This window comes from Hemitrygon akajei, chromosome 18 (genome assembly GCF_048418815.1).
Source record: "Hemitrygon akajei chromosome 18, sHemAka1.3, whole genome shotgun sequence".
Classification (NCBI taxonomy): Eukaryota; Metazoa; Chordata; class Chondrichthyes; order Myliobatiformes; family Dasyatidae; genus Hemitrygon; species Hemitrygon akajei.
In genome coordinates this window covers 77,690,080-77,716,306 of record NC_133141.1, presented here as the reverse complement: position 1 = coordinate 77,716,306, position 26,227 = coordinate 77,690,080, and positions in this window count along the sequence as shown.

The window sequence follows — 26,227 nt, the reverse complement described above, 5'->3', positions numbered from 1 at the left end:
GGCATTTCAGAAGTTTCCCCAGATGTTCCTCCGCGCTCTCACGTCTGCCTCCGTCAAATCAGGATCGTGCACGGATCCCCTACTTAACGCGGAACGGATATCCATTCTCCAGAGAGGCCGCGCACGCTGCATCGCGTCGCCATCTTCTGCTCCTCCTCCTCCAATAACAGCAAATCATCTGCGTTTAATGATAACTTGTGTATCACATTCCCGCGGGAAATGCCAGATATAGGAGGTGAGCCAGGAACAGCAATAGCTAATGGTTCCAGGGCAACGTCAAATAACAGTGGGCTAAGAGGCCAACCTTGCCTGGTGCCCCGAAACTACTGAAAAAAAGGAGATCTTATATTATTGATAAGTACCGAAGCCTTAGGGGCGTAACATTTCAATTTAACTCAAGATACAAATTTAATTGAATTTCGATTTACTGTCATTTAGAAACCACAACTGCAATGCAGTTTAAAAAATGAGACGACGTTCCTCCAGAATGATTTCACAAAAGCACACGACAAAACAGACTCCACCAGAAAATCCACGTAACGTTTGGCAAACCCCAATCCAGAGTCCGGAGAGGCTGCTGCGTATTAATATCGCGCTACTGTCTTAGCGCGTTCCCCGGAAAGGTTCTCCGAATCCACCAGACAGAAACAAGACCAAAAACTAAAGCTACAAGACCTGCACAAAACCACATAATTACAACACATAGTTACAACATATAGTTACAACAGTGCAAACAATAACATAATTGATTTTAAAAAAACAGACCATGGGCACAGTAAAAATAGTCCAAAGATGTTAAAGGGCTATAAGTTCAAAAGAAATCACCACACAGTTTCCACAAGTCCCCAGGATCCCGACAGACTCGGCAACGTGACCCCGAGGACTTAACAAACTCCTGGATACTCTTCTAAATAAACTCGCCAGAGGTGCAGTTTTGGTGACCGAATCACAGGAAGGATATTAATAAGGTTGAAAGAGTGCAGAGAAGGTTTACAAGGATGTTGCCGGGACTTGAGAAACTGAGTTACAGAGAAAGGTTGAATAGGTTAGGACTTTATTCCCCGGAGCGTAGAAGAACGAGGGGAGATTTGATAGAGGTGTATAAAATTATGATGGGTATAGATAGAGTGAATGCAAGCAGGCTTTTTCCACTGAGGCCAGGGGGAGAAAAAAACCAGAGGACATGGGTTAAAGGTGAAGGGGGAAAAGTTTAAAGGGAACATTGGGGAGGGGCTTCTTCACACAGAGAGTGGTGGGAGCGTGGAATGAGCTGCCGGATGAAGTGGTAAATGCGAGGCTCACTTTTAACATTGAAGAAAAACTCGGACAGGTACATGGATGAGAGGGGTATGGAGGGATATGGCCCAGGTGCAGGTCAGTGGGACCAGGCAGAACAATGGTTCGGCACGGCCAAGAAGGGCCTGTTTCTGTGCTGTAACGTTCTATCTGAACTGGGTGTCTGAACGGGCGTGCGGCGCCCTCTAACCGGTCTCCCCGCCGTCACAGGAGCCTCGGCTCCCCACGCTGGAAGGTTCGCTCTCCGCGGTGTCCGGTGGGTGTGGATTCGCTCCGCGTTTCGACTTTTGACGCTGGTTCACCTCTTGCTGCTTGTGTGATCTGTTGTACCTTCTCCTGCTCGTTTGCCGGTCTTTTCTTTAAATGGGGTTGTGTGGTGTTCCTCTGGTGGCCGGCTGCCTGCAAGAAGATAACTCTCAGAGGGCACCCACAAGGGTGAGTGAACCGCCCCCCCCCCACCTCGCAGCCGAAGAGTCGGGTAACGATAGGGCAACTCGGACAAAATGCTGGAGGGACTCAGCAGGTCAGGCAGCGTCTATGGTAAGGTATAAACAGCCCAGGGTTTTCGGCCGAGACCCTGCCTCAGGCTTGAGGGGGAGAGGGGAGGAGCAGACAAGAGGCTGGCTGGAAGATGATAGGTGAGTGGGAAAGGTCAAGGACTGGAGAAGGAAGAATCTCATTGGAGGGGAGAGTGGCCAATAGGAGAAAGGGGAGGAGGAGGGGACCCAGGGGGACTTAATAGACAGGTGGGAAGGTGGAAGGTCAGAGTGGGGAATGGAAGGGGGGGGGAGGGATTTTGTGTTCACGGGAGAAGGGGAAATCGATATTCACGGCGTCAGGTTGGAGACGAGACACGGGGTGTTGCTCCTCCACCCCGAGGACAGCCGCATCTTGGCACGGGGTCGACGCGTCGGAAGGGGGAGTGGGAATCGGAGTTGAAATGTTTGGCCGCTGGTGGCGGATGGTGCGGGGCTGTTCGATGAAGCCGTCCACCCCCCACCCCTGACGGGTCTCACCAGTGTAGGACAGTGTGTATTTACCACCAATTAAAGGGCAGGCTGCCGGCGTTGTGGACCGCACAGGATCAGAGCTTTGCAAACTCAGCCACTCGCCTCCCCGGTATCCAGGGCATAGGAACATAGAAAACCTACAGGCCCTCCGGCCGAAAAAACTGTGCCAAACAGGCCCCTACCTTAGAACTACCTAGGCTTACCCTTAGCGCTCTACTTTTCTAAGCTCCATGCATCCATCCAGGAGACCCTATCGTATCCACCTCCACCACCGTCGCCGGCAGCCCATTCCACACACCGACCAGTCTCTGAGTAAAAAAACTTACCCCTGACATCCCCCTCTGTACCTACTCCCCAGCACCTTAAACCTGTGTCCTCTTGCGGCAACCATTTCAGCCCTGGGGAAAAAGCCTCTGACTATCCACACGATCAATGCCTCTCATCGTCTTGTACACCTCTATCAGGTCACCTCTCATCCTCCGTCGCTCAGTTCACTCAACCTATTCTCATAAGGCACGCTCCCCAATCCAGGCAACATTCTTGTAAACCTCCTCTGCACCCTTTCTATGGCTTCCACATCCTTCCCGTAGTGAGGCGACCAGAACTGAGCACAGTACTCCAAGTGGGGCCTGACCAGGGTCCGATATAGCTGCAACATTACCTCTCAGCTCCTAAATTCAATTCTATGATTGATGAAGGCCAATACACCGTATGCCTTCTTAACCACAGAATCAACCTGTGTAGCTGCTTTGAGCATCCAATGGACTCGGACCCCAAGATCCCTCTGATCCTCCACACTGCCAAGAGTCTTACCATTCAATACTATATTCTACCATCATATTTGACCTACCAAAATGAACCACCTCACACTTATCTGGGTTGAACTCCATCTGCCACTTCTCAGCCCAGTTTTTGCATCCTATCAATGTCCCACTGTAACCTCTGACAGCCCTCCACACTATCCACAACACCTCCAACTTTTGTGTCATCAGCAAATTTACTAACCCATCCCTCCACTTCCTCATCCAGGTCATTTATAAAAATCACGAAGAGTAAGGGTCCCAGAACAGATCCCTGAGGCACTCCACTGGTCACCGACCTCCATGCAGAATATGACCCATCTACAACCACTCTTTGCCTTCTGTGTGCAAGCCAGTTCTGGATCCACAAAGCAATGTCCCCTTAGATCCCATGCCTCCTTACTCTCTCAATAAGCCTTGCATGGGATACCTTATCAAATGCCTTGCTGAGATCCATATACACTACATCTGCTGCTCTTCCTTCATTAATGTGTTTAGTCACATCCTCAAAAAATTCAATCAGGCTCGTAAGGCACGACCTGCCTTTGACAAAGCCATGCTGACTATTCCTAATCATATTATACCTCTCTAAATGATCATAAATCCTGCCTCTCAGGATCTTCTCCATCAAATTACCAACCACTGAAGTAAGATTCCCTGGTCTATAATTTCCTGGGCTATCTCTACTCTCTTTCTTGAATAAAACATCCACAGCCCTCCAATCCTCAGGAACCTCTCCTGTCCCCATTTATGATGCAAAGATCATCGCCAGAGGCTCAGCAATCTCTACCCTCGCCTCCCACAGTAGCCTGGGGTACATTTCGTCCGGTCCCGGAGACTTATCCAACTTGATGCTTTCCAAAAAGTCCAGCACATCCTCTTGCTTAATATCTACATGTTCAAGTTTTTCAGTCCACTGTAAGTCATCCCTACAATCACCAAGATCCTTTTCTGTAGTGAATACTGAAGCAAAGTATACATTAAGTACCTCTGCTATTTCCCCCGGTTCCATACACACTTTCCCACTGTCACACTTGATAGGTCCTATTCTCTCACGTCTTATCCTATCGCCCTTCACATACTTGTAGAATGTCTTGGGGTTTTCCTTAATCCTGTCCACCAAGGCCTTCTCACGGCCCCTTCTGGCTCTCTGAATTTCTTTCTTAAGCTCCTTCCTGCTAGCCTTATAATCTTCTAGATCTCTATCATTACTTTGTTTTTTTTAATCTTTTGAAAACTCCTCTTTTCTTCTTGACTAGATTTACAACAGCCTTTGTGCACCACGGTTCCTGTACCCTACCATCCTTTCCCTGTCTCATTGGAACGTACCTACTCAGAACTCCACGCAAATACCCCCTGAATATTTGCCACATTTCTTACGTACATTTCCCTGAGAACATCTGTCCCAATTTATGCTTCCAAGTTCCTGCCTGATAGCCTCATATTCCCCCTTACGCCAATTAAACGTTTCCCTAACGTGTCTGTTCCTAACCCTCTCCAATGCTGTGGTAAAGGAGATAGAATTGTGATCACTATCTCCAAAATGCTCTCCCACTGAGAGATCTGACACCTGACCAGGTTCATTTCCCAATTCCAAATCAAGTACAGCCTCTCCTCCTGTAGGCTTATCTACATATTGTGTCAGGAAACCTTCCTGAACACACCTAACAAACTCCACCCCATCTAAACCCTTTGCTCTAATGGAGGGGACTTGGGTGGAAAAACTTGATAAGATATTTTATTACACCCTCTCAGAAATCCCATTATGATAGCAACCACCCTGTTTGCTGGAGAAATTGTGGAAATCAAAATGCAAACCATTATCATATTTTCTGGGAATGCCCCGGTATCAAAGACTATTAGAAGGGGATACACAATGCCCTACAAGACATCTTTAAATGCGAAATACCCTTGGAGAGTAAGACCATATATTTTGGATATATACCTCAAGAATGGTTGAAAAGAGATAAATATTTAATGAATATACTGCTGGTGGCTGGTAAAAAGACTCTTACTAGGAAATGCTTATCACAGGAAAGCCCAACTTTAGATACATGGATGGAAATTACAATGGACATTCACAAAATGGAGAAGATAACAGCATCTGTTAATCATAAGCTGGAACAATTTGATTCATTCTGGGAAAAATGGTTTAACTACATAACGCCTCATAGGCAACAGAAGTGAATCTGCAGATGCTGGAAATAAATAAAAACACAAAATGCTGGCTGAACTCAGCAAGCCAGACAGCATCTATGGGAGGAGGTAGTGACGATGTTTCGGGCCGAAACCCTTCATCGGGAGGGTTCCTGATGACCCCTGTTGAAGGGTTTTGGCCCGAAACGTCATCACTACCTCCTCCCATAGATGCTGTCTGGCCTGCTGAGTTCTGCCAGCATTTTGTGGTTTTATTTAACACCTGATAGGACTGATTTTATTCTCACAAGTCAATGAATATGTTGTTAAAAAAAAAGATCACTCCCTACTTGTACATCGTTTTCTCCTTTCGCTTCTTCTTTCTCTCCTCTCTTTTCTATAAGTGTATACCTCAGATAAATATCATGTGGAGATTTGTGGCATATATGATATATATGTACAATGTCTGAAATACATCTTATGGAAATGTTTGTTTGATGATAAACTTCAAATAAAAAAGAAATTACAAAAAAATAAACCCCTCGCCCTAGGGAGATGCCGATCGATATTTGGGAAATTAAAATCTCCTACCGTGACAACCCTGTTATTATTACACCTTTCCAGAACCTTTCCCCCCCCATCTGCTCCTCGACGTCCCTGCTATGAAAGGGCAAAGGTAAACGTACTATCGAAGTACATCTCCGTCACCATACACAAGCCCAAGATTCGTGGGCATTCACAGTGGACGCGTGAACCCTGATAGAATCAGTGAAGGACCGCGACCAGTGGAGACAGAGCAACACGTACAACACGCTGGAGGAACTCAGCAGGTCGGGCAGCGGCCACGGAAACGAGCGGTCAACGTTGCGGGTCTCGGCCTGAAACGCTGACCGCTCGTTTCCGCGGGTGAGTCCCTGCAGCGTGCCGTATGTCTTGCTTTGACCCCAGCAGTGTACTTTGTGTAACCAATGGGATAGACTGGCTGCCGGTCTGCATGGTTTGCACAAGGCTGGGATAGCACGATGACAATTAGCTAGCGACATTGGATTGGCACTTCCTTCCACGTTGTGGGGGGAATGGAACAGAAACGTAAGAGGGTGATGCTTGAAAGCTGAAAGTAAAGTTATTGTCAAGTTACACACGGCAACGTGTACAACCACAAGATCCCTTTCCTTGTGGGCACTCTCAATTTCAGCATGTATATTGTATGCATTTCACTGATGTTAAATGTACAAGTTGAACCGAAATCAAATAACAAGAGTATCCACTTTGGTTCAGGAGACTGATGGTTGAGGGGTAATAACAGTTCCTGAACCTGGTGGTGTAGGTCCTGAGGCTCCTGTACCTCCTTCCTGATGGTTGAGGGGTAATAACTGTTCCTGAACCTGGTGTTGTGGGTCCTGAGGCTCCTGTACCTCCTTCCTGATGGTTGAGGGGTAATAACTGTTCCTGAACCTGGTGTTGTGGGTCCTGAGGCTACTATCCCTCCTTCCTGATGGTTGAGGGGGTAGTAACTGTTCCTGAACCTGGTGGTGTGGGTCCTGAGGCTCCTGTACCTCCTTCCTGATGGTTGAGGGGTAATAACTGTTCCTGAACCTGGTGGTGTGGGTCCTGAGGCTCCTTTCCCTGCTTCCTGATGGTTGAGGGGTAATAACTGCTCCTGAACCTGGTGGTGTGGGTCCTGAGGCTCCTGTACCTCCTTCCTGATGGTTGAGGGTTAATAACTGTTCCTGAACCTGGTGGTGTGGGTCCTGAGGCTCCTTTCCCTGCTTCCTGATGGTTGAGGGGTAATAACTGCTCCTGAACCTGGTGGTGTGGGTCCTGAGGCTCCTGTACCTCCTTCCTGATGGTTGAGGGTTAATAACTGTTCCTGAACCTGGTGGTGTGGGACCTGAAGCTCCTGTACCTGCTTCCAGATGGTTGAGGGTTAATAACTGTTCCTGAACCTGGTGGTGTGGGTCCTGAGGCTCCTGTACCTCCTTCCTGATGGTTGAGGGGGTAATAACTGTTCCTGAACCTGGTGGTGTGGGTCCTGAGGCTCCTGTACCTCCTTCCTGATGGTTGAGGGGTAATAACAGTTCCTGAACCTGGTGGTGTGGGTCCTGAGGCTACTATCCCTCCTTCCTGATGGCTGAGGGGTAATAACTGTTCCTGAACCTGTTGGTGTGGGTCCTGAGGCTCCTGTACCTCCTTCCTGATGGTTGAGGGGTAATAACTGTTCCTGAACCTGGTGGTGTGGGTCCTGAGGCTACTATCCCTCCTTCCTGATGGCTGAGGGGTAATAACTGTTCCTGAACATGGTGGTGTGGGTCCTGAGGCTCCTGTACCTCCTTCCTGATGGTTGAGGGTTAATAACTGTTCCTGAACCTGGTGGTGTGGGACCTAAAGCTCCTGTACCTGCTTCCTGATGGTTGAGGGGTAATAACTGTTCCTGAACCTGGTGGTGTGGGTCCTGAGGCTCCTGTACCTCCTTCCTGATGGCTGAGGGGTAATAACTGTTCCTGAACCTGGTGGTGTGGGACCTGAAGCTCCTGTACCTGCTTCCTGATGGTTGAGGGTTAATAACTGTTCCTGAACCTGGTGGTGTGGGTCCTGAGGCTCCTGTACCTCCTTCCTGATGGTTGAGGGGTAATAATTGTTCCTGAACTTGGTGGTGTGGGTCCTGAGGCTATGATCCCTCCTTCCTGATGGTTGAGGGGTAATAACTGTTCCTGAACCTGTTGGTGTGAGTCCTGAAGCTCCTGTACCTGCTTCCTGATGGTTGAGGGGTAATAACTGTTCCTGAACCTGGTGGTGTGGGTCCTGAGGCTCCTGTACCTCCTTCCTGATGGTTGAGGGGGTAGTAACTGTTCCTGAACCTGGTGGTGTGGGTCCTGAGGCTCCTGTACCTCCTTCCTGATGGTTGAGGGGTAATAACTGTTCCTGAACCTGGTGTTGTGGGTCCTGAGGCTCCTGTGCCTCCTTCCTGATGGTTGAGGGGTAATAACTGTTCCTGAACCTGGTGTTGTGGGTCCTGAGGCTACTATCCCTCCTTCCTGATGGTTGAGGGGTAATAACTGTTCCTGAACCTGGTGGTGTGGGTCCTGAGGCTCCTTATCCTGCTTCCTGATGGTTGAGGGGTAATAACTGTTCCTGAACCTGGTGGTGTGGGTCCTGAGGCTACTATCCCTCCTTCCTGATGGTTGAGGGGGGTAGTAACTGTTCCTGAACCTGGTGGTGTGGGACCTGAGGCTCCTGTACCTCCTTCCTGATGGTTGAGGGGTAATAACTGTTCCTGAACCTGGTGGTGTGAGTCCTGAGGCTCCTGTACCTCCTTCCTGATGGTTAAGGGGTAAAAACTGTTCCTGAACCTGGTGGTGTGGGTCCTGAGGCTCCTGTACCTCCTTCCTGATGGTTGAGGGGTAATAACTGTTCCTGAACCTGGTGGTGTGGGTCCTGAGGCTCCTGTACCTCCTTCCTGATGGTTGAGGGGTAATAACTGTTCCTGAACCTGGTGGTGTGGGTCCTGAGGCTCCTGTACCTCCTTCCTGATGGCTGAGGGGTAATAACAGTTCCTGAACCTGGTGGTGTGGGTCCTGAGGCTCCTGTACCTCCTTCCTGATGGTTGAGGGGTAATAACTGTTCCTGAACCTGGTGGTGTGGGTCCTGAGGCTCCTGTACCTCCTTCCTGATGGTCGAGGGGGTAATAACTGTTCCTGAACCTGGTGGTGTGGGACCTGAAGCTCCTGTACCTGCTTCCTGATGGTTGAGGGTTAATAACTGTTCCTGAACCTGGTGGTGTGGGTCCTGAGGCTCCTGTACCTCCTTCCTGATGGTTGAGGGGGTAATAACTGTTCCTGAACCTGGTGGTGTGGGTCCTGAGGCTCCTGTACCTCCTTCCTGATGGTTGAGGGGTAATAACAGTTCCTGAACCTGGTGGTGTGGGTCCTGAGGCTACTATCCCTCCTTCCTGATGGCTGAGGGGTAATAACTGTTCCTGAACCTGTTGGTGTGGGTCCTGAGACTCCTGTACCTCCTTCCTGATGGTTGAGGGGTAATAACTGTTCCTGAACCTGGTGGTGTGGGTCCTGAGGCTACTATCCCTCCTTCCTGATGGCTGAGGGGTAATAACTGTTCCTGAACATGGTGGTGTGGGTCCTGAGGCTCCTGTACCTCCTTCCTGATGGTTGAGGGTTAATAACTGTTCCTGAACCTGGTGGTGTGGGACCTGAAGCTCCTGTACCTGCTTCCTGATGGTTGAGGGGTAATAACTGTTCCTGAACCTGGTGGTGTGGGTCCTGAGGCTCCTGTACCTCCTTCCTGATGGCTGAGGGGTAATAACTGTTCCTGAACCTGGTGGTGTGGGACCTGAAGCTCCTGTACCTGCTTCCTGATGGTTGAGGGTTAATAACTGTTCCTGAACCTGGTGGTGTGGGTCCTGAGGCTCCTGTACCTCCTTCCTGATGGTTGAGGGGGTAATAACTGTTCCTGAACCTGGTGGTGTGGGTCCTGAGGCTCCTGTACCTCCTTCCTGATGGTTGAGCGGTAATAATTGTTCCTGAACTTGGTGGTGTGGGTCCTGAGGCTATGATCCCTCCTTCCTGATGGTTGAGGGGTAATAACTGTTCCTGAACCTGTTGGTGTGGGTCCTGAAGCTCCTGTACCTGCTTCCTGATGGTTGAGGGGTAATAACTGTTCCTGAACCTGGTGGTGTGGGTCCTGAGGCTCCTGTACCTCCTTCCTGATGGTTGAGGGGGTAGTAACTGTTCCTGAACCTGGTGGTGTGGGTCCTGAGGCTCCTGTACCTCCTTCCTGATGGTTGAGGGGTAATAACTGTTCCTGAACCTGGTGGTGTGGGTCCTGAGGCTCCTGTGCCTCCTTCCTGATGGTTGAGGAGTAATAACTGTTCCTGAACCTGGTGTTGTGGGTCCTGAGGCTCCTGTGCCTCCTTCCTGATGGTTGAGGGGTAATAACTGTTCCTGAACCTGGTGTTGTGGGTCCTGAGGCTACTATCCCTCCTTCCTGATGGTTGAGGGGTAATAACTGTTCCTGAACCTGGTGGTGTGGGTCCTGAGGCTCCTTATCCTGCTTCCTGATGGTTGAGGGGTAATAACTGTTCCTGAACCTGGTGGTGTGGGTCCTGAGGCTCCTTTCCCTGCTTCCTGATGGTTGAGGGGTAATAACTGTTCCTGAACCTGGTGGTGTGGGTCCTGAGGCTCCTGTACCTCCTTCCTGATGGTTGAGGGGTAATAACTGTTCCTGAACCTGGTGGTGTGGGTCCTGAGGCTCCTGTACCTCCTTCCTGATGGTTGAGGGGTAATAACTATTCCTGAACCTGGTGTTGTGGGTCCTGAGGCTACTATCCCTCCTTCCTGATGGTTGAGGGGGTAGTAACTGTTCCTGAACCTGGTGGTGTGGGACCTGAGGCTCCTGTACCTCCTTCCTGATGGTTGAGGGGTAATAACTGTTCCTGAACCTGGTGGTGTGAGTCCTGAGGCTCCTGTACCTCCTTCCTGATGGCTAAGGGGTAAAAACTGTTCCTGAACCTGGTGGTGTGGGTCCTGAGGCTCCTGTACCTCCTTCCTGATGGTTGAGGGGTAATAACTGTTCCTGAACCTGGTGGTGTGGGTCCTGAGGCTCCTGTACCTCCTTCCTGATGGTTGAGGGGTAATAACTGTTCCTGAACCTGGTGGTGTGGGTCCTGAGGCTCCTGTACCTCCTTCCTGATGGCTGAGGGGTAATAACAGTTCCTGAACCTGGTGGTGTGGGTCCTGAGGCTCCTGTACCTCCTTCCTGATGGTTGAGGAGTAATAACTGTTCCTGAACCTGGTGGTGTGGGTCCTGAGGCTCCTGTACCTCCTTCCTGATGGTCGAGGGGGTAATAACTGTTCCTGAACCTGGTGGTGTGGGTCCTGAGGCTCCTGTACCTCCTTCCTGATGGTTGAGGGGGTAATAACTGTTCCTGAACCTGGTGGTGTGGGTCCTGAGGCTCCTGTACCTCCTTCCTGATGGTCGAGGGGGTAATAACTGTTCCTGAACCTGGTGGTGTGGGTCCTGAGGCTCCTTTCCCTGCTTCCTGATGGCAGCAATGAGACGAGAACACAACCTGGGTGGTGGGGGCCCCTGATAATGGATGCTGCTCTCCTGCGTCATCGCTCGATGTGGATATGCTCAGTGGTGGGGAGGGGGCCAATATTGCAGATGTTCTCCTCATTATGCTCTTGCTAATTGCTAATGTTCAGTGGGTCCCATATCTCTGTGAACACCAGTAATCGATGGATTCACACTCTTTAACTAATCCACTCCTCCTGTGGGGTAGCACAGGATATACTCCACATCGACCAGGTAATTGAAGCGATATTGACAGACTAATATTCTTATTGATGTGTGCGGTGAAGCCCGAACTCAAATCCACTGCCTCGTGATCAGCAGCCCCACAAACAGGAGGAGCTGCTGAAGAGAGAGTGCGTGGGTTATTGACGTTCCCAGTATTGAATTTCTCTACCGTCAGGAAGAAATAAATATTGAGCGGTGTTGAGTAAATAATTGTACCTCTGGTGGCTTTTAACGGATTGCTTCTGCTCCTTGAACCATCACACACCCCTACTGGGTCAAAGCCCATCTTCCCGTTTCTTCCAGTCACCTTTCCATGTCGATGTTGTTACCCCCTCATCCATCAGGATCCTGAGCCATAGAGGGGAGCTTCACTCACCCCAACTCTGAACTGATTCCACAACCCGCGCCCTCAATTTTGGGGTCTCTACGTCTCATGTTTTCAATCTTTAATACTTGATTATTACTTATTCGTAATAATATTGTCCTTTCTGTATTTGCACAATTTCTTGTCTTTTCCACAGTGATTGTTTGCCTGTCTTGTTGCCTGCAGTTTTCCACTGATTCAATAGTGTTTCTTTGTGAATGCCCACATGAAAATGTCCGCTAATGTGATGAACTGATTAGCAAGGCTTCGGGCCTACTCCAAACTACTTCGGGCCTACTCCAGGCTGCTCCGGCGTTCAGATCTGAGGACCCAATTTTGGTTCAGAATGCTGCTGTTCACTTCAATTATAACCATATAACAATTACAGCACGGAAACAGGCCATCTCGGCCCTTCTAGTCCGTGCCGAACGCTTACTCTCACCTAGTCCCACTGACCCGCACTCAGCCCATAACCCTCCATTCCTTCCCTGTCCATATACCTATCCAATTTTACTTTAAATGACAATACCGAACCTGCCTCTACCACTTCTACTGGAAGCTTGTTCCACACAGCTACCACTCGCTGAGTAAAGAGGTTCCCCCTCGTGTTACCCCTAGACTTTTGCCCCCTAACTCTCAACTCTCGTCCTCTTGTTTGAATCTCCCCTGCTCTCAATGGAAAAAGCCTATCCACGTCAACTCTATCCATCCCCCTCATAATTTTAAATACCTCTATCAAGATCCCCCTCAACCTTCTAAGCTCCAAAGAATAAAGACCTAACTTGTTCAACCTTTCTCTGTAACTTAGGTGCTGAAACCCAGGCAACATTCTAATAAATCTCCTCTGTACTCTCTCTATTTTGTTGACATCTTTCCTGTAATTCGGTGACCAGAACTATACACAATACTCCAAATTTGGCCTCACCAATGCCTTGTACAATTTTAACATTACATCCCATTATTTGCATGACTTGTGTTTTTTTTTCCCTCTTTCTCTTGCGCCTCAAGTGTTGGACTTTATTTTTATTTTTTTTCCTTTATTTGGGTTTTTTCAGGCTGCTTGCTTCGCGGCTACCCCGCGAGCATACGAACCTCAAGGCTGTGTCACTTGCACACTCTTCGACGATAAGTGCGCTCCGAAGTTTGAGCTGAATCTCAGGCGTCGTACACGGTGAGATATCCTCCTCCTGAAGACCTTCGCCCCTACGAGGGGCGCAGGCTGCCAACAGCGGCTGGCCAGAGAACTCCGTCCTGGGCCGTTAGAAGGTTTGATCGGCCCCACGACTCCCGCGTTCTCCACACGACTTCCAGTCGAAGATCCTTCCTCTCCCCGGGGACGAGGTCTTTGGATCTCCTGTTGGCGTTTCCGTAGCTCTGTGTTTTTACGGGATGGGGGGGGGAGGGTGTGTGGCTGCCCACCCCCCCACGCTCGACCCTCCCTCCTTCCACAGCTGGGGCTGGGACTGTGCGTGGCGGAGTTGCCTTTTGCTTCCTTGTCATTTAACACGTACAAATAACACCAAACGTTCCATTCAAATTCCAGTCCGGAGTCACACAACACTACAAGTTAAGGACAGGCCATTCAGCCCATCTAGTCTGCACCAAACCATTAATCTGCCTAGTCCCAGTGACCTGCACCTGGACCAGACCCCTCCCATCCACATATCTACCACAGAACCATAGAACATTACAGCACTGAAACAGACCTTTCAGCCCTTCTTGGCCGTGCCAAACCATTTTTCTGCCTAGTCCCACTGGCCTGCACCTGGGCCATATCCCTCCATACCCCAATCATCCATGTACCTGTCCAAGTTTTTCTTAAATGTTAAAAGTGAGCCCGCATTTACCACTTCATCTGGCAGCTCATTCCACACTCCCACCACTCTCTGTGTGAAGAAGCCCCCCCTAATGTTCCCTTTAAACTTTTCCCCCTTCACCCATAACCCATGTCCTCTGGTTTTTTTTCTACCCTAGCCTCAGTGGAACAAGCCTGCTTGCATTCACTCTATCTATACCCGTCATAATTTTATACACCTCTATCAAATCACCCCTCATTCTCCTACGCTCCAGGGAATAAAGTCCTAACCTATTCAACCTTTCTCTGTAACTCAGTTTCTCAAGTCCCGGCAACATCCTTGTAAACCTTCTCTGCACTCTTTCAACCTGATTAATATCCTTCCTGTAATTTGGTGACCAAAACCGCACACAATACTCCAAATTCGGCCTCACCAATGCCTTATACAACCTCACCATAACCTTTTCAAACTTCCCTTCAGCGTTGAAAATCAAACCCACATCCACCCACATGCCAAAGGTTCTCTTTACGACCCTATCCACCCCTGGCGCTGCTTTGAAGGAATTATGGATCCAACGCTACTGCAGGCAGCTCTACCCCCACCTCAGTGGAAAAAGCCCGCTTGCATTTACCCTGCTTATACCCCTCGTAATGTTGTACCATCATCATGATGTCATCGTCATCGTCAATTGTGTACAGTTCTAGTCACCGAATTATGGGAAAGATGTCAACAAAATAGAGAGAATACAGAGGAGATTTGCTAGAATGTTACCTGGGTTTCAGCACCTAAGTTACAGAGAAAGGTTGAACAAGTTAGGTCTTTATTCTTTGGAGCATACAGGGTTGAGTGAGGGGGACTTGATAGAGGTATTTAAAATTATGAGGGCGATAGATAGAGTTGATGTGGATAGGCTTTTTCCATTGAGAGTAGGGGAGATTCAAACAAGAGGACATGAGTTGAGAGTTAGGGGGCAAAAGTTTAGGGGTAACACGAGGGGGAACTTCTTTACTCAGAGAGTGGTAGCTGCATGAAACGAGCTTCAAGTAGAAGTGGTAGAGGCAGGTTCGGTATTGTCATTTAAAGTAAAATTGGATAGGTATATGGACAGGGAAGGAATGGAGGGTTATGGGCTGAGTGCGGGTCAGTGGGACTAGGTGAGAGTAAGCGTTCGGCACGGACTAGAAGGGCCGAGATGGCCTGTTTCCCTGCTGTAATTGTTATATGGTTGTATATGGTTATATGAGCCACATCGTATGACATCATCATTAAGCGCCATGTCATACGACGTGGGCAATCACGGTCTCTCCACGGCCATGATTGTTCTTGGCAAATTCTTCTACAGAAATGGTTTGCCATTGTCTTCTTCCGGGGCAGTGTCTTTACAAGACGGGTGACCCCCAGCCATTATCAATACTCTTCAGAGATTGTCTGCCTGGCGTCAGTGGTCGCATCACCAGGACCTGTGATCTGCACCGGCTGCTCGTACGACCGTCCACCACCTGCTCCCACGGTTTCACCTGACCCTGATCGGGAGGGTTAAACTACACCTGCAGGCCAGCGGGAGGAAGGAGCACCTTACACCTCCTTTGGTAGAGACTTATGAGGGGAGGAGCGAGGAAAGGAGGGTGCCAGAGGCTTTCACAGATGCAGGAGACTTCTTCTAGTTCGTCCATGAAACAGTTTATTCTTTTCAAGCCTTTACTTCCTCTCCAGGGTGGTCAAGGCCCTGTCAGAGTCCGTGACCCGCAGCTCAGACGACAGTTGTTCGCAAGTGGCCTGGACCTTCGCTTTCTCCGGCCTGCTTTGCCTCCGAAAGGCAAACACCTCGGTGAGTCCCGTGTACTTGAGCGGCCCCACGCTCGCTCTATCTCGTCTGGCGGAGTCCGTCCCCGTCTCGGGAGTTTGGAGGGGAGACGCGAAAGACGGAAACATCGGAACAGCGAGGCACTCTCGTTGCAGGAACAATCTCTCTCTCTCTCTCCCTCCCTCTCCCTCTCTCTCTCACTCTTTCTCTCTCACTCCCCCTCCCTCTCTCTCTCTCTCTCTCTCTCTCTCTCCTCTCTCTCTCTCTCTCTCTCCCTCTCTCTCTCTCTCCCCCTCCCTCTCTCTCTCTCTCTCCCTCTCTCTCTCTCTCTCCCCCCTCTCTCTCTCTCTCCCTCTCCCTCTCCCTCCCTCAATGGGGCGAGTGAGCCTGTTTCAGAGACCAAAATGCTGTGTTATGGACTGTGGAACTGATGGACTCTGGTTCGGGGTCTCTCTGCTGCTGCTTGAATGGCGATGGTGGGGGAGGGGTCAATACTTTTGCCCCAGATCATGTGAAGGGAGGGGTCTTTGATGTTCCTATCATTCATTCTATGGGGGCGGGGGGGGGGCGAACAGTAAGAGTTTCACGGATGTCGGCGAACAGTAAGAATTTCAGGTATCCATCCTCTGATATTAAATCAAAACTTTGAACCTTAACTCTTCAGAGATTGCCTGCCTGGCGTCGGCGGTCGCACCTCCAGCACTTGTGACGTGCACCGGCTGCTCGTGCGACCGCCTTCCGTGGCTTCACGTGACCCTGATTGGGGGGGGGGGGCTGAGCAGGTGCCATGCCTCGCCCGAGGGTGACCCGCAGGCTTAGCGGAGGGAAGGGGCGCCCCACGCCTCCTTCGGCAGAGACGTACGTCCACCCCGCCACCTTGCTTACTCCCCTCCATTCTCCTACCCTCCAGGGAATAAAGTCCTCACCTATTCAACCTTTCTCTGGAAGGTATGGGCTGGTAGAAACCAATGGCGTGTAGGGAACGCGAGAGGACACTTGAGAAAGGAATCAGGAGGACTGAAAGAAGGCATGGGGTTGCTCTGGCAGAAAAGCTGAAGAAGGATCTTAAGGGGTTCTACAGATAATAGACAATAGGTGCGGGGGTAGGCCATTCCGCCCTTCAAGCCAGCACCACCATTCACTGCGAATTCATCATGGCCGACCATCCACAATCAGTACCCCCGTTCCCGCCTTCTCCCCGTATCCCTTGACTCCGCTATCTTTCAGAGCTCTATCTAACTCTTTCTTGAAGGCATCTCAGAGAATTGGCCTCCACTGCCTCTTGAGGCAGAGCATTCCACCAATCCACCACCCTCCGGGTGGAAAAAAGTTTTTCCTCAGTTTTAATACAGACAAATATATTAAGAGCAAAAAAAGATTGTAAGCAAGAAAAACTAGTCCTCGAGGAAGATCAGAATGGTACTCCGTGCCTGGAGCCAAAAGAGATGGAGGAGGTCTTAAATACTTTTTTTTTTTTTGCGTCTGTGTTTACTCAGAAGACGGACAGAGAGCGAGGTGAAGCGGTTTCAACTTCACTTCACGGACTCCCGTGCTGATTACGAAGGAGGAGGTGTTTGCTGTCCGGGGGGGGCGGAGAAATCCCCGGGGCCTGACAGGTTGTTCCCTCGGACCCTGTGGGAGCCAGGCGCGGAAGTTGCCGGAAGCCGGCAGAGATATTTGCATCGTCCCCAGCGACAGGAAAGGACCGGAGGATTAGCCGGTGTTGTTCAGCTGCTCTAAAAATAAACCAGGAGATGATAGGCCAGTGAGCCAGACTTCAGTGTTGGGAGAGGTAATGGAAGGTATTCCGATGCAGCAGACATTTAAGTTCTTGGACAGACGCTGTCTGATTCAGGATAGTCAGCGTGGCTTTGTGCATTGTGGGTTATGTCTTAACCAATCTTATGAAGATTTTTTAAGGCGTTGCAGAACCTGGGCCTCTGTACCTCCCTCTGCAACCAGATCCTCGGCTCCCCAAGCTGAAGACCACAGTCTGTGCCTCTGCACAGGAGTGAAGCAAGCTACCGATTTGCCAGCACCGCCAGGGGCAGCAGCCTCTGCAGTATCCAAGGCATCTTCACGGAGCAGTGCCTCAGAAAGTCATCGTCCATCACTAAGGACCCCCGTCACCCAGGACGTGTCCTCTCCCCATTGCTACCATCAGGTACAGGAGCCTGAAGACACACACTCAATGATTCAGGAACAGCTTCTTCCCCTCCACCATCAGGGAGGAGGTACAGGAGCCTGAAGACACACACTCAACAATTCAGAAACAGCTTCTTCACCTCCGCCATCAGGGAGGAGGTACAGGAGCCTGAAGACACACACTCAATGATTCAGGAACAGCTTCTCCCCCTCTGCCATCAGGGAAGAGGTACAGGAGCCTGAAGGCCCACACTCAATGATTCAGGAACAGCTTCTACCCCTCTGCCATCAGGGAGGAGGTACAGGAGCCCGAAGACACACACTCAACGATTCAGGAACAGCTTCTTCCCCTCTGCCATTAGGGGGGAGGTACAGGAGCCTGAAGACACACACTCAATGATTCAGGAACAGCTTCTTCCCCTCTGCCATCAGGTAGGGGGTACAGGAGCCTGAAGACACACACTCAACGATTCAGGAACAGCTTCTTCCCCTCTGCCATCAGGGAGGAGGTACAGGAGCCTGAAGACACACACTCAACGATTCCGGAACAGCTTCTTCCCCTCTGCCATCAGGGAGGAGGTACAGGAGCCTGAAGACACACACTCAAATATTCAGGAACAGCTACTTCCCCTCTGCCATCGGGGAGGAGGAACAGGAGCCTGAAGACACACACTCAACGATTCAGGAACAGCTTCTTCCCCTCTGCCATCAGGGAGGAGGTACAGGAGCCTGAAGACACACACTCAATGATTCAGGAACAGCTTCTTCCCCTCTGCCATCAGGGAGGGGGTACAGGAGCCTGAAGACACACACTCAACGATTCAGGAACAGCTCCTTCCCCTCTGCTATCAGGTCTCTGGGGTGCAGGCAGGGGAGTGAGGATGCCTGGAGGAATCAGATTGGCCCATGATTGAATGCCAGAGCAGACTGGATGGGCCGAATGGCCCACTGTTGCTCCTGTATCTTATGATCTTAACCCATGAACTCAAATTCCTTATTCTACGTTTTTATCTTTAAATAATTTTTACTCGGAGGTGAAATTATCCAGAGATTTGGAGAGGGCAGTCCTGATGAAAGTGGGACTATTTATTTATTCCACCGCTCGATTGCTGCCTGGCATTTTTTTTTTGTCTTTGTCACTGTGCTTTTGATTTGATTTTCCTTTATTTTTCGTCACTTTTGCAATGCTTAATAATTTTAATGTATAAATACACGTTTTTGACTGACGTATATGTTTTACAATGCAGAAACAGGCCCTTCAGCCCATCTAGGCCATGCTGAATTGTTTTTCTCCTGAGTTTGTATGGTCCACAACCCTCCCACCCGCGAAACTTCTCGTCAACGTTGAAATCGGGCTGGCGTGCACCGCACTCTCAGTGAAGAGGTTTCCCCTCGTGTTCCCCTGTAAACCTTTCTTCACCTTTCACACTTAACCCTTGACCTGCGAATCACCACGTTCCATGACACTTCCAGAGGTCCAGAATTCAAGAGCAGGGATGTGACGCTGAGGCTTCATCAGGCGCCGGGGAGGCCTCACCTTGAGTATTGTGAACAGTTTTGGGCCCCTCATCTTAGAAAAGATGCGCTGGCATTGGAGAGGGTCCAGAGGAGGTTCACAAGGATGATTCCAGGAATGAAAGGGTTATCATACGAGGAACATTTGATGGCTCTGGGTCTGTACTCGCTGGAATTCAGAAGGATGAGGGGGGGATCTCATTGAAACCTTTCGAATGTTGGAAGGCCGAGACAGGGTAGATGTGGAAAGGATGTTTCCCATGGTGGGGGAGTCTAGGACAAGAGGGCACAGCCTCAGGATAGAGGGGCGTCCATTCAAAACAGAGAGACGGATAAATCTCTTTAGCCAGAGGGTGGTGAATTTGTGGAATCTGTTGCCACATACAGCTGTGGAGGCCGGGTTGTTGGGTGGATTTAAGGCAGAGATTGACAGGTTCTTGATTGGACATGGCGTCGGAGGTTACGGGGAAAAGGCCGGGGAGTGGGGTTGAGAGGGAGATAGAAGAAAAGGATCAGCCATGATTGAATGGCGGAGCTGACTGGATGGGCCAAATGGACTCATTCTGCTCCTATGTCTTCTGGACGTATGCCAGTGACACTGAATCTGATTGATTCTGATTCTGAAAAGTTTGTGAAAGTGTTCTTTATTCTGTCCTAAAGACGCTGCCTGACCTGGTGAGTTCCTCTGTCATTTTCTGTCTCTATCACTGTGCTTTGATTTCTTTGCTCTCTTTCTGCAACGTGTAATTATTTTAATGCATGAATATATACTTTTGCAGTAATTTATATGTTTTATTTTGTATTGGTGTTCACCTGGCGGAGAATCTCACCCGGTCCCTCAACACCAGATCCATAGCAAAGAAAGCCCAGCAGCGTCTCTACTTTCTGCGAAGGCTGAGGGAAGTCCATCTCCCACCCCCCCCCCATCCTCATCACATTCTACTCGGTTCCTCAGCCCCACAATACATACCACACACTTGGCACATAGACCAAAATCTCACCATAAATAACATATAATTCAAAATGCATTTAGTGCACAGCGCGGGTGAACAGTAAACAGGTGACTGTCCCGGTGACGAGACCCCGGTGGTGACAGGGTATTCATTAGTCTCATAGCCCGGGGGAAGGAGCTGTTCCCCAGTCTGACAGTCCCAGTCCTGATGCTCCTGTACCTCCTCCCTGATGGCGGTGGGCCAGAGAGATTGTGGGGTGGGTGGTGGTGACGAGACCCCGGTGGTGGGTCAGAGAGACGGTGGGATGGGTGGTATTGACGAGACCCCGGTGGTGACAGGGTATTCATTAGTCTCGCAGCCCGGGGGAAGGAGCTGTCACCCAGTCTGACAGTCCCAGTCCTGATGCTCCTGTACCTCCTCCCTGACGGCGGTGGGCCAGAGAGATGGTGGGATGGGTGGTAGTGACGAGACCCCGGTGGTGACAGGGTATTCATTAGTCTCACGGCCCGGGGGAAGGAGCTGTCACCCAGTCCGACAGTCCCAGTCCTGATGCTCCTGTACCTCCTCCCTGACGGTGGTGGGCCAGAGAGATGGTGGGATGGGTGGTATTGACGAGACCCCGGTGGTGACAGGGTATTCATTAGTCTTACGGCCCAGGGGAAGGAGCTGTCAACCAGTCCGACAGTCCCAGTCCTGATGCTCCTGTACCTCCTCCCTGACGGCGGTGGGCCAGAGAGATTGTGGGGTGGGTGGTGGAAATGAGACCCCGGTGGTGACAGGGTATTCATTAGTCTCGCAGCCCGGGGGAAGGAGCTGTCACCCAGTCTGACAGTCCCAGTCCTGATGCTCCTGTACCTCCTCCCTGACGGCGGTGGGCCAGAGAGATTGTGGGGTGGGTGGTGGAAATGAGACCCCGGTGGTGACAGGGTATTCATTAGTCTCGCGGCCCGGGGGAAGGAGCTGTCACCCAGTCCGACAGTCCCAGTCCTGATGCTCCTGTACCTCCTCCCTAACGGCGGTGGGCCAGAGAGATTGTGGGGTGGGTGGTGGAAATGAGACCCCGGTGGTGACAGGGTATTCATTAGTCTCGCAGCCCGGGGGAAGGAGCTGTCACCCAGTCTGACAGTCCCAGTCCTGATGCTCCTGTACCTCCTCCCTGACGGCGGTGGGCCAGAGAGATGGTGGGATGGGTGGTAGTGACGAGACCCCGGTGGTGACAGGGTATTCATTAGTCTCACAGCCCGGGGGAAGGAGCTGTCACCCAGTCTGACAGTCCCAGTCCTGATGCTCCTGTACCTCCTCCCTGACGGCGGTGGGCCAGAGAGACGGTGGGATGGGTGGTAGTGACGAGACCCCGGTGGTGACAGGGTATTCATTAGTCTCACAGCCCGGGGGAAGGAGCTGTCACCCAGTCTGACAGTCCCAGTCCTGATGCTCCTGTACCTCCTCCCTGACGGTGGTGGGCCAGAGAGACGGTGGGATGGGGTGGGGGTGACGAGACCCCGGTGGTGGGTCAGAGAGATGGTGGGATGGGTGGCAGTGACAAGACCCCGGCGGTGGGCCAGAGAGATGGTGGGAAGGGTGTAGTGACGAGACCCCGGCGGTGGGCCAGAGAGATGGTGGGATGGGTGGTAGTGACGAGACCCCAGCGGTGGGCCAGAGAGATGGTGGTGTGGGTGGTAGTGACGAGACCCCGGCGGTGGGCCAGAGAGATGGTGGGATGGGGTGGTAGTGACGAGACCCCGGTGGTGGGTCAGGGAGATGGTGGGGTGGGGTGGTAGTGACGAGACCCCGGCGGTGGGTCAGGGAGATGGTGGGGTGGGGTGGTAGTGACGAGACCCCGGCGGTGGGTCAGAGAGACGGTGGGATGGGTGGTATTGACGAGACCCCGGTGGTGGGTCAGAGATGGTGGGATGGGTGATGGTGACGAGACCCCGGTGGTGGGTCAGAGAGATGGTGGGATGGGGTGGTAGTGACGAGACCCCGGTGGTGGGTCAGAGAGATGGTGGGATGGGTGGTGATGATGAGACCCTGGTGGTGGGTCAGGGAGATGGTGGGGTGGGGTGGTAGTGACGAGACCTCGGTGTCATGGTCCCTTCTGACACCTGGCTGTCTTACTCAGGAATTGGGCCTTTAACGCCTCGTTTAGTTCCCCAGCCTATTCCCAGGTTCCAATAATTACCAACGCTTGCATTCCATCAAACAGTCGTATAAGAGTCCTGGGACCACGACTAGGAGTTGACAGTTCGTTGGTCGACTCGTGTATGAGTAACCTCACTCCAAGGTGTTTAGGACTATCAGTTCCAAGTCAAGCCTTGTCCCTGAATTATCTACCAAAACTCCGAGTAAACCCCCCTCCCCAGAACCTTTCCCACACTCGCTACGATGGCAGCGTCTCCCTCCTCGGCCTCCATGCCCGTGTTCAGCACTTGGGTTCGTTCCACCGCCACGTCCTTGCAACACCCAATCTACATGGGTGTGGGATGGGTGGTATTGACGAGACCCCAGTGGTGACAGGGTATTCATTAGTCCCCCAGCCTGGGGGAAGAAGCTGTCACCCAGTCTGACAGTCCCAGTCCTGATGCTCCTGTGCCTCCTCCCTACATCTCAACAATGCTGTGGGCCCTTCAGATAAAACACTCCCAGTAAGTGTCCCTCGTCGGGGTGAGGAAGACCCTGAAGACCCTTTAGGCTGGTTTTACTGTCCTCTGCAGGTTCTTGCGGACCGATGCCTGGCAGATTCCCTACCACGCAATGACACAGGCCAGACGGGACAGTCCGCTCGGTCCTCCCGCAGGAAGTTGTTAGAATGGGGACGGGGCGACTTCCACACGCCTCAATCTCCTCAGTAAGGGTAGACCCTGCTCTGTTTTCTTGACTATTGAGGTGTCGTGGGTCCTGGTTAGATCATCTGCTCTGTGCAGACCAGGGAACTTCGCGCTCTTCGCTCTCTCCACGGCAGAGCCATTGATGTGCAATGGACCTTCCTGGGCCTCTCCAACTCCCCTCCATCTGCCGACCCTCCGTTGTCGCGGACGAGGCCGGCCACTGTCGTGTCATCAGCGTGGTTTGAGTTGGGTCTCTCAGTGGAGTGGTGAGACAGCGGTGGCTGAGCACAAAACCCCAGGGCAGGGTGGTGGGGCTTCAATTCTCAGCATGATGGAGGTAGAAATGTCGCTAGGTATACATGGTGAGGATTAGACATTGGCTCAATGGGAGAAGTCAGAGAGTGGTAGTGGAGGATTGCTTCTCTGAGTGGAGGCCTGTGACTAGTGGTGTGCCACAGGGATCAGTGCTGGGTCCATTGTTATTAGTCATCTATATCAATGATCTGGATGATAATGTGGTAAATTGGATCAGCAAATTTGCTGATGATACAAAGATTGGAGGTGTAGTGGACAGTGAGGAAGGTTTTCAAAGCTTGCAGAGGGATCTGAACCAGCCGGAAAAATGGGCTGAAAAATAGCAGATGGAGTTTGATACAGACAAGTGTGAGGTATTGCACTTTGGAAGGAAAAACCAAGGTAGAACATACAAGGTAAATGGTAGGACACTGAGGAGTGCAGTATGAACAGAGGGATCTGGGAATACAGATACAAAATTCCCTAAAAGTGGCGTCACAGGTAGATAGGGTAGTAAAGAGAGCTTTTGGCACATTGGCCTTTATAAATCAAAGTATTGAGTATAAGAGTTGGATTGTTATGGTGAGGATGTATAAGGCATTGGTGAAGCCAAATTTGGAGCATTGTGTGCAGTTTTGGTCACCGAATCACAGGAAGGATATTAATAAGGTTGAAAGAGTACAGAGAAGGTTTACAAGGATGTTGCCGGGACTTGAGAAACTGAGTTACAGAGAAAGGTTGAATAGGTTAGGACTTTATTCCCTGGAGCGTAGGAGAATGAGGGGAGATTTGATAGAGGTGTATAAAATTATTACGGGTATAGATAGAGTGAATGCAAGCAGGCTTTTTCCACTGAAGCTAGGGGAGGAAAAAACCAGAGGACATGGGTTAAGGTTGAAGGGGGAAAAGTTTAAAGGGAACATTAGGGGGGGGATTCTTCACACAGAGAGTGGTGGGAGTGTGGAATGAGCTGCCAGATGAAGTGGTAAATGCGGGCTCATTTTTAACATTTAAGAAAAACTTGGACAGGTACATGGATGATTGGGGTATGGAGGGATATGGTCCAGGTGCAGGTCAGTGGGACTGGGCAGAAAAATGGTTCGGCACAGCCAAGAAGGGCCGAAGGGCCTATGGTTCTCTTACCCACACATTGGGATCTGACCATCACTGGCATTTATTGACCACCCCTGACTGCCCTTGAACTGAGGTCAGAGGAGAGTCAACCATTAGATGTCTGGGGTCACAAATGGACCAGGTGGGGTGAGAACAGAGAGCTCCTTCCTCGAATTTTCCTTTTGCCACCTGGAGCGTAGGAGAATGAGGGGAGATTTGACAGTGATGCACAAAATTATGAGGCTTTTCACTGAGATGGGGTGAAACCAGAAGCAGAGGTCATGGGTTGAGAGTGAAAGGTGAAATGTTTAAGGGGAACACGAGGGAGGGAGTTCTTCACTCAGAGGGTGGTGAGAGTGCGGAATGAGTTGCCTCGCGGAAGTGGTGGATGCTGGTTCGATTTCAATGTTTAAGAGAAGTTTGGATCGGTACCTGGATGGGAGGGGAGCTGATAAACAGTTCGGCATAAACTAGATGGGCAGAAGGGTGTTTTCTGTGCCGGAGTCCACCGAGAACCTACAGCCAGTCTTCCCCAATTAAATGCCCGAGCTACACTGCCCCTCACTTGGACGCTGGCTCATCTCCTTCCTCCCATTTTGATTTGCCACCCACCCCCCCACCAAGGTCCTTAAAGCACAAAACCTTAAGACAAGGGAGAAGAAAGGCCATTCAGCCCATCAGGTCTGCTGCTATTCCACTGTGGCCGATGTGTCACCCATCTCAACCCCATTCTCCTGCCTTCCCCCCGTAATCTCTGATACTCTTACTAATCAAGAACCTATCGACCTCCGCTTCAAATATCCCCAATGACTTGGCCTCCACAGCCGTCTGTGGTGATTAGTTCCACAGATTCGCCAGCCTCTGGCTAAAAACATCCTCCTGCTCCATCGTTTCTCCCTTCTAATCTCCCTCCCGGCACTTATTCCCACAGGCAGACCAAGTGCTACACCTGCCCATTCACCTCCTCCCTCAGCTCCACCCAGAACCCCCAAACAGTCCCTCCAGGGGAGGCAGCACTTCACCCGCGAACCTGCCGGGGTCGTCTGTTGTGTCCGGTCCTCCCGATGAGGCCCCCTCCACAATGGTGAGGCCCGTCGTAAACTGGGGGAATTCCCATTCCCATTCTGACATGCAAATTCACGGTCTCCTCTTGTGCCACTTCTACAGGAAACATCCTCTCCACATCCACTCTATCTGTGTCCTCTGGTCCTAGACTCCCCCACTATAGGAAACATCCTCTCCACATCCACTCTATCTGTGTCCTCTGGTCCCAGACTCTCCCACGATAGGAAACATCCTCTCCACATCCACTCTATCTGTGTCCTCTGGTCCTAGACTCCCCCACTATAGGAAACATCCTCTCCACATCCACTCTATCTGTGTCCTCTGGTCCTAGACTCCCCCACTATAGGAAACATCCTCTCCACATCCACTCTATCTGTGTCCTCTGGTCCTAGACTCCCCCACTATAGGAAACATCCTCTCCACATTCACTCTATCTGTGTCCTCTGGCACTAGACTCCCCCACTATAGGAAACATCCTCTCCACATCCACTCTATCTGTGCCCTCTGGTCCTAGACTCCCCCACTATAGGAAACATCCTCTCCACATTCACTCTATCTGTGTCCTCTGGCCCTAGACTCCCCCACTATAGGAAACATCCTCTCCACATCCACTCTATCTGTGCCCTCTGGTCCTAGACTCCCCCACTATAGGAAACATCCTCTCCACATCCACTCTATCTGTGTCCTCTGGCCCTAGACTCCCCCACTATAAGAAACATCCTCTGCACATCCACTCTGTGTCCACTGGTCCTAGACTCCCCCACTATTGGAAACATCCTCCCCACATCCAGTC